The sequence below is a fragment of the Bufo gargarizans genome, chromosome 8 (genome assembly GCF_014858855.1).
Source record: "Bufo gargarizans isolate SCDJY-AF-19 chromosome 8, ASM1485885v1, whole genome shotgun sequence".
In the NCBI taxonomy this organism is placed as follows: Eukaryota; Metazoa; Chordata; class Amphibia; order Anura; family Bufonidae; genus Bufo; species Bufo gargarizans.
In genome coordinates this window covers 51,644,463-51,653,807 of record NC_058087.1, presented here as the reverse complement: position 1 = coordinate 51,653,807, position 9,345 = coordinate 51,644,463, and the positions used below count along the sequence as shown (strand labels likewise).

General features: G+C 41.0%; 1 protein-coding gene across 6 annotated transcripts in view; it reads left to right on the top strand.

Annotated features, from left to right (window-relative positions):
• Positions 1 to 497: 497 nt before the first annotated feature.
• Positions 498 to 9,345, top strand: part of COL6A3 (collagen type VI alpha 3 chain) — a 110,016-nt gene continuing 101,168 nt past the window's right edge. For 3 of the 6 annotated variants that reach the window (XM_044304868.1, XM_044304866.1, XM_044304865.1), the window contains exon 1: positions 499 to 648. The gene's annotated coding sequence lies outside the window, so the exon portion shown is untranslated. Of the gene's footprint in view, positions 649 to 9,345 lie in introns of all 6 variants that reach the window. The other 3 variants (XM_044304867.1, XM_044304864.1, XM_044304869.1) reach the window with 2 other exon arrangements.

The following is a 9,345-nucleotide window of genomic DNA, read 5'->3' as shown; positions in this document are numbered from 1 at the left end:
GACAACTCTTATCTTACTTCCATCTTGAGTGTCCATTGATGAGCAGTGAGGATATGTTCATGTGCCCTGGAATTCTCTTCTGTAGGACCTCAGAGCTTACTTCTCATGGACATTTGGCGCCGTGACTCTTGTACAGTTATATTTTATTTGCAGAACCTAATTGCAGCATGTTAGAACATCTTCTCCAGTCTGGCCTGTTTATTTCCACCAACGGTTAGACAATTCTGTCCAGAACAGACCACCTTGGTTTTGCTTCATTTACAAAGTCAGAGGATTTGGTGGTGGTTATGATACATAAGTTCCACAACGGTTTGAGGGTTAAACATAAAGCAATGACTTCAGCCTGTGATAGGAGCCAGATGGGGAAAGTTTTAAAAGAGGGGGCAGGTTAGAGGGAAGGTGGGGGGGAGGGCAGGTTCAGAGGGGGAGGGTATTTTGAACTGCTTCTCATTTGGGCAGGGGTTGTGAGGGACTGGCTTTCTCTCTTTCAGTCCTGTGCTGCTTCCTTCAATCTCTGCAGCTGGACGCCTCTACTGTCCTTCCCATTACCCATAGGAGAAACTAGCATCAGAGGGATCCGGCCTGAGGAACATGACTGGCACACAAGTGTGAAGCTGACAAGTTATCTTCTATCGCTTCAGCTCAGGGGTATGACAAGAAAATGTATTCTAACTTATATAATATAGCCAATAACTATTTCAGAACATACGCATTTTCCTCAAGACGATGCATGTATTTTACTAGAATGAAGGAGCAGACTCAGCAGAGATGCTCCAATGCTGAGGTTGTCCGCTCATCCTTATATTGCAGGTATATCTAATGCATTATTTTAACTCAGGTATAAAAGTGTGCAGACTGTAGACATCAAGGAGCGACACTACTAGATGCTGCTGCTGTGCTACCCAGTGGGAGTGCAGGGAATGAATGAGAGAGTCAGACAGACAGACAGACAGACAGACTGATATCAGTATAATGCAATATAGCACAATACAATAAAGAACAGTAAAGAGATTGTAATCTAGTGTTGTATAAATTGATCATACACAAGTGTTTAATGATCAGCTGTAGGTCCAATATCTGCTATAACAGGGCTTGTACCCAAGTGTAATAAAACTTGGTATTTGATACTCTGTTACATTTGGCCAAATGAGATTAGTTTTGCTATCCGCTGTGCAATGAGATAGTTAAAAATGACAAGATGCAGAGCACGGGAGAGGGGAGGAATCCTGGAGACAGATGTGTAGCTGGCTTCCATCAGTTCCTCATTGCCATGTAGGTGTGTCTGGTCTTCTAGGAATCACTTTTGTAGACTTTGAAATGCAATATAAATGAGTATTTTCTCCTAATGCTCTGCATTTCTATGGTTTTGTCATCTGCCCTATATTAGGACTGGCTATATGTTGTGATTTATGAAGCACTCTACCTGATTAATCATCGTCATGGCTTCCACATTTTCTGCTTCTCTTCTCTAAGTATTTGGAGGTGTTTTGTGTTTTACTGTTTGTCACTGATCAGTGTATCTTGCACATTTGGTCTATGCTGCTTTTGTTTGTCTTTTTTTTTGCAATTTGTATTTGCATTGTTGTATCTTTTTTTTTTTATATGATTGTCTTGTGCTCATGTTTGTGCTTGCATCTTAAGGTTGTTGCATTCAGTCACGGTATCTATCACCTATATTTTTCATGTATCACATAACAGACCACTTTGGGACAATTTATGGTTGACCATATTACAGGACTACAATCTCCACCACTGCCTAACCACCAGATATATGTTTTATTTGCTAAAACACATAGTCTCACAGCAGTTGGTCAACCACAGACTGCCTACCTCAAGTCCACATAATTATACATCGGTACACTCTGTTAGTGTATGTGGTCCTTGATTGAAACTCTGTAGATATATATACTGTTTCTCAAGATCATAGGTCCCCATCCTTTTGTTGGTCATGAGCCACTTTCAAACACATTGGGTGGTGTTTGGCCACAATGGACATAAGAGAGGAACCTACGTGGTATAGGTCTTACCCTTGTGCCAGGTTCTAGTAATACTATGGTATCCATGGTTCCAGTAGTGAACAATATTACCTGTAGCAACCACCAGTTGGCGAGCCACACCTAGGGGGACATGTGGCGTCTGAGCCACTGATTGATGAACACTGCTCTGGATAGATAGCTATATAACATATGCATAGGGATTTTTTTTCTTTACAACTGCTGCAATGTCTCTGCTTTTTTTTTGACTCAGTTTGACAGCACTCTTACATTGTTTGCTATCTGGTTTTATTCATGTAAGTTCATGTTAACTGTTTGACCTCATGCACATTCTACATGTCGATTGCTGTTTAATAAAATGTGAGATGGCCCCATGATACACACCCTTACACAGTATACAGGGGTGTGTCTAACTAGTCCGTGGCCTCATATGGAAAACGGTTTTAGCTCCTTTCTGGCTGGAAAATGATCGTAACGTTTTAAGTAGAGTTACCATCATAAGAGCCATGTATTACCATTGTATGCATTTATGATACCAATGGAGCAATATAGGTTAATGTCATATTACTTCTCACCATTCCCATTTCGACACTGTTGATATTAGAGTAGCCTGGGCATATCTTCTACAGCCAGGAGGAACCCCCACATGTCTAACACCTTATGGTCCCAGCTTGCTAAAAACCATTAGTACAGAACAGAATCATTTTTTGATGGTCAGCAGCATCACATTTTGTTACCACTGTATCTGGTTGGACCTTCTCATAGGCTACTCAGAAGAACCCTGACATCGTAAATCATTGGTGGGATTTGAAATATGAAAAAGGTTGAAAGGGCAGTCCTATAAATGATGTGTGATACTACTTTTTAAAGTTGTCATTGTAGGGTAAAATGACACATCTCTGTAGATGCATTATTTTCTTAGAGTTTCTTATTGAACTTATGTCTATTTCTACATTTCTTGTCAAGTTGTATCAGGGTATTATAATCAGTGAAATCAGGAGGATAGACGACTATAGACCAATGGTCCCTAACTTCCGAGCATGCCTTGACAGCCTTCTGCCGTATGGGATGACAAGGATATACAGTATATTATGTTATCTTCTTGGCCAGGATAGATTGGTTATTAAATATTTGGATCCATATGTGTCCTCTTTTATACATTAAGTAGGGTACATCTTTATTCATATGTTACATGCTTACACGTTATGTATGTTACTTATACTTTAAAGTGACATACTGATAGGGAACTTAGATTGCGAGCCTTATTTGCAGACAGCTTGATGCTAATGTCTGTAAAGCTCTGTGGAATATAGTAGCGCTATATAAGTGCATTAAATAAAATAACGATAAATTAAGTGGGCAGTTTGACATATGACATGACTACTGTCCATAAAAATGGAAGTCATAGTTATATTTTAAAATTCCCGCCTTACAAGTTGGCTCTTTTGACCAGCCGTGTAAACCAGGAGCTTCTGCCAAGAAGACCGCACCCATGCTGGTGTAACGTCCTTCTGCTTATGTCATCATATGGCTCTGGCAAAGCACAGACATTGCTATGTGGACAGATAAAAGTACAAATTAAAGTAAATTACCAGGGCCACTGAAGGAGGTGATAATAGGTAATGGTAGGTAATATAAATATTACTCATGCTCAGTAAGTAGTGAGAAAGGTAGGAGCACTGAACACTTTCCGTTTTTATATGGCAGTAGTATTGACCATATCTGAATCCTGTGAATCTGAGCCAAGGCTGAAAGTTTTCTCTAATACAGAGGTATGTACAGAACACAGGATTGAGTATACACATCACGCAGGATTGGATATACATAGAACACGGAAAGTGGCATAAATAGGACACAGGATTGGGTATACCTATCACACCGGATTGAATATACATAGAACACGTTATTGGATATACAAAAAACACATAAGATATACATATCACACAGGATTGGGTATACACAGAACACAGGATTCGACATAAATAGCGCATAGGATTGGGTATACATATCACAAAGAATTGGGAATACACAGAACACAGAATTGGGCATAAATAGGACACAGGATTGGGTATACATAGAATACAGGATAGAGTATACATAGAACACAGGATACGGTATTCATATCACACAGAATTGGGTATAAATATCACACACGATTGGGTATACATAGAACACATTATTGGATATACAAAAAACACATTAGATATACATATCACACAATATTGGGTATACACAGAACACAGGATTTGGCATAAATAGCGCACAGGATTGGGTATACATACAGCATAGAGTATACATAGAACATAGGATATGGTAGTCATATCACACAGGATTGGGTATAAATATCACGCAGGATTAGACATACACAGAATACAGGATGGGCTGTACATATAATACATGATTGGAATATACGATACACCATTGGGTATACATAGAACACATTATTGGATATACATAGAACACAGTACTGGGTATACACAGAATACAGGATGGGCTGTACATATAATACATGATTGGAATACACAATACAGTATTGGGTATACAAACACCTGATTGTGTATATACAAAGCATAAATGGGTTTTACAAATACAGATGCTTTGACTGTAGGGATTTGTAATACAAATCACATTTTTAAGGCACATCTGTCACTTTTTCCCTGACCAAGGTCTATGTCTCACCAGTAGACCGTGAGAGCGAGTACACCACACCCTGGTCCACAGACAGCATCATCCCACCTTACTCCCACTCTGATGACTGCACCATTTCTTTTTACATCAAGGCCACAAGGTTTTAGGAATCCTCAAAATATGATTCATACAATAAATAGAAATATTTATAGCATATAATTCTACAATCCATGCGAGTCGGTGTCACAGGCTGACCACTATACTGAAGTATGAATTCATATTTGGAGCTATTCCTTTACAGTAACAGTTTAGTTTTATGTTTTTTTTAATCCAGTTTTGTCTTGCTGGTTATGGGCAATCACAGACATCTAATTGTCCAGGGAACCGCTGTATGTCCATCATACAAACCTGTGTTGTTTGTCATTCATTCCAACAACTTCCTAACAGATTTATGGAGCGGAGAGTTTTTGGCATTAATAAGCAGAGTAGCTGCTGCCCTGGATTTACTAAATCAAACCATGAAATCCTTTCACCCTTGGGCTTATTGGTCTTTCCATCACCTCAGTGATTGCCAGATTCAAATTTCTTTTTACATGAATTGCTCGATAGTTTGCGTGAAAGGAGGTTTCCTCTTACAGAATTTTATAAAGGGTTAATTGCTGATAAGTTAAATGTTGTGATTTGCTATATCTGTGTACCTGGTAGCATCATTTGGACAGTGAAGGTGCATTTACACGTGCAGAGGAGCAGCAGATTGTTTGGAAGGAAGCATTCCTTCCCGACAGACGGCTGCTCGTTCAGTGGAGGAGATCGCTGTATTTACACGCAGCGATCCCCTCCACAGTATGAGGATGAGGGAATCGCTCTTGCAATCACTTGTCCTCATACAGCTGCATTGTTTCTGGGCAGCAGATCGCTTTTTAGACACCACGATCTGCTGCCCAGAAGCGATAATTTATGTGCCTGCACTAACGTAATCATTTCAGCCAATGAACGAACATTTAACCCGTTCATCTGGAGATCTGCAGCACCTTAACGCAGATTGTTCGGAACGAGCGTTTGAAGGATTATTTCTGATAATCGAACTGATTGTCTGGACGTGTAAATCCACCTTAGGGGTTAACCACAGTGGCTCATCCTGTTAGATTGCCAGGAGATGTACCTGGGTCTGCCCCCTGGTTAGTCAGAATAAAGAGTCTAGCTGTTCTACAGTGAAGACCTACATGTGCAAACTCCTCAGAACTTGTTGTGAGCTCAGAGAACCTTCAGAGACTTCTATAGCCAAAGAAGCAACTTTATTACCAAAAGTGCTCCAGATAAAAGGAAAAGTATTGTACACATTTATGGCAGAGAGACCTTATATCACGGTGAGAGGGAATATTGCTACATCACCCGTCCACATTTTGAGACAGTTTGGTCAACTGTATCTTAAGTCTACATCAGTCCAGGAATTTTCAGTGGCATTTAACAAGCACCTCATTGCATGCCTCAGGTTCGGTAGAAAGACTTTAGAGAGACAGAGAGAAGGAGTACTACAACCTCCATCATTACTGCTGTCCATACACTGCTGTTGGGGAACGATTGCATTGTGTTATGTGCCATGTTGGATATACTACTCCTCCTATTATACACTTTAATAAAGAGAGACTTATTTATAAATACCAACTGGCCTGGTTAGTGACTCCACCATTTTCTGGCCATTGCACCTGCTCTCCGGCCCTGCACCCAGACCAACACCTAGCATCAAGGGCACTCCAACTACCGCTAGGCATAATAAAAAATAAATAAAAATAGTTACGTTCACTCACTGACGCAAAAGACTGGCCATATCTGCACTGTGTAAATGAAGCCTTGTAACGAGCTGTGCACCTGCCTGATCATCACATGACCGGGACTGAAGTAGACACTGAAGGTTTCAATTCATTAACAGCAAGCAGAGACATTGATAAGTGTAGGGATTTTATAAAGAAAGCACGATAATTAATAAATCTAGGGAAGATGTTCTACAATGTGTCCATTTTGTATCTTCTCTATATTAGTGCTGGAACATGTAGCCCATATATCTGTAAGGGTTAATCTTCTCCCCGTTGGAGTATCGTGTGCGGGGAAGTCAGTAGCTTTCCATAAATGGAGAGTTTTTAGGGGCAGAGAAATGCTGGCATCAGAAGCAGACACATCAGTTCTGTATCCCAGACACCCATGATAACTCCTTCTTTGCCAGACGTGTATAACAAAGCAGAGGATATGTATATGAGGCACACATACCAATAAAAGCCATAGAAACACCCTGCTGTTACACTTCTATACGCGCAATTTTACATTATGTGTGCTACGGAACTATTCTGCGGCAATACAAATTACACCGTCCATAGATTACTGACCTGTCTCCATCAGCTTCGTATTCTTCCCGATAATTTGTGACTGTAAAGGATTGCGGGACGTTTTTTAGGTGATGATGTAATGGATCATGTCATCTAAAAGCTGGGGGGACCTATGTGCTTTATGTTGCAAACCATCTGGTTCCTGTTCATGTGCAGTTGTAGTTCCAATTTCAGTTCAGCAGGAGGCACTATTTCATTTACAGTCTCTCTCTCTGTCAAGCGTCCTGCTGAGGAGTGCCTGGTGGAAGTCTCCGCTTTTTTATTATTTCACATCTGTTTTACCAACGTCATTAATAGAGGTGGTGGAAGCCACTGATGTAGGAATTAGGGCTCATGCACACAAACGTATCTATTTTTCGTGTCTGTTCCGTTTCTTTTGCACTTCAATGGGTCCGCAAAAAAATACTTAAGTTACTCCGTGTGCATTCTATTTCCGTATGTCCATATTTCCGTTCCGCAAAAAAATTATTAAAACTATTACTGGCCACATTACGAACAAGGATAGGACTGTTCTATTAGGGGCCAGCTCTTCCGTTCCGCAAAATACGGAATGCACGCGGACGTCATCAGTATTTTTTGCGGATCCATATTTGCGGACCGCAAAATACATTTGGTCGTGTGCATGAGCCCTTACGGAGAAGAACCCACAGGGATGCTGCCTGTACAAGTATATGGAGTTAATTTCAGTCCTTGCAGAGTTTTCTTCTTTGTGTCCAAGAGCTTCTCCAGGTCCCTAATTTAATGTCACTTCTGGTGACACGATCGAGGCGCTCTGTCCTGCTTCGTAGTCAGTTTATGTTCAGTGTAAAACAGCTCTAGTGCATGAAAATGGGTGGTGTTCGGAGGAGCATTTTCAGTTCTTGCCTATAACTGTTAAAGGGGTTGTCCTGGATTTTAGACAAAATGGCTACAAGTAGGGGGTGGGATAAAATAAAAGAAGAATACTCATCTGTCCCCTGCAGCTCCAGCACCACCGCTCCAGTGGTACTTATTCTGCAGTGATAACGTCCACGGGGCCTCTACAGCTATTCAGTGACCTCTACCATCAAGAGAATGGGGACCGCGTGTTCCACCATTTGAATAGAGTAGTGGTCACCGCTGCAGGTAGCCAAGCACTTGTATTCCTCTGGAGTCCTGGGTTGAATGGAGCAGTGCAAAGCTGTGACCCCTGTATTCAAATGGTGGACATGGGACCAAGGTAGTACACAGATCTTATAGGGTCCCCTTGCCCCATCCAGTTTCCTAGTACACATGCAACAATCACTCCCAGGCAGAGCAAAGCACAATGACCCAGACTCCTGATGAGTTTATTTTTTTTTTTAATTAAGCATACATTTTAAGTTAAAATGTAATAAAAATGTTGAGCTCCACCTCACCAACTTTATCTAACTTCCTACATAGTCACATGGTTAAAGGGGTTGTCTCACTTCAGTAAGTGGCATCTATCATGTAGAGAATGTTGATACAAGGCACTTACTAATGTACTGTGATTGTCCATATTGCTTCCTTTGCTGGCTGGATTAATTTTTCCATCACATTATACACTGCTTCTTTCCATGGTAACAGACCACCCTGCAATCCATCAGTGGTGGTCGTGCTTGCAGACTATAGGAAAAAGCACCAGCCTACGTGAGCTCCCACGGTCCCGTCCACCAGAGGGGCTGATGCTTTTTCCTATAGTGTGCAAGCTTTTTAGTACGAGTCATTTATGAAGGTTAATCATGTCCCCCCTTTGATGTCTCTTATTAAGACTAAATAAATGTAATTCTTTTCTGTGGTGGAAAAAGTGGAAAAGTTGCTTCATAATTATGGTGCTCATTCTGACCACCGTATTTCTCTATGTGTTCATGCCAGACAACTGGAATAAATATATTGATACATCTTCTTCCCTTCTATCATAAAGCTAACTGCCTGCAGCCACCACTAGGGGGAGCTCAGTGCTTAGGAATTTGTAATTTTCCCATTGACTTGCACTGAGCTGCCCCTACTGGCAGCGGCATGAAAATACAGTGTTTTCTTAGTAAAAAGAAGACGCTATTCAGTGCTGCAAGCACACCCACCTCCCCCTGGGACCCATAACAGTTGAGAGGTCAGCCTACACAACAGTTGAGTGGTCACCGCACAAGATCCCCATTCTTGTGATTGGTGGAGGCCCCAAGAGTTGGACCCCTGCCAACCAGACACATCTCTTATCCTATGGATAGGAGATAAGCTTTTGTAATGATTAAATCTCTTAAATGTCATGTGAATAGATTGTGGGGAAAATAAGACCCAATAGTGATAGATAACCTCAGATTTTTGCAGTACATGAGAATACATTGGCACATATTTACTAATTTGAG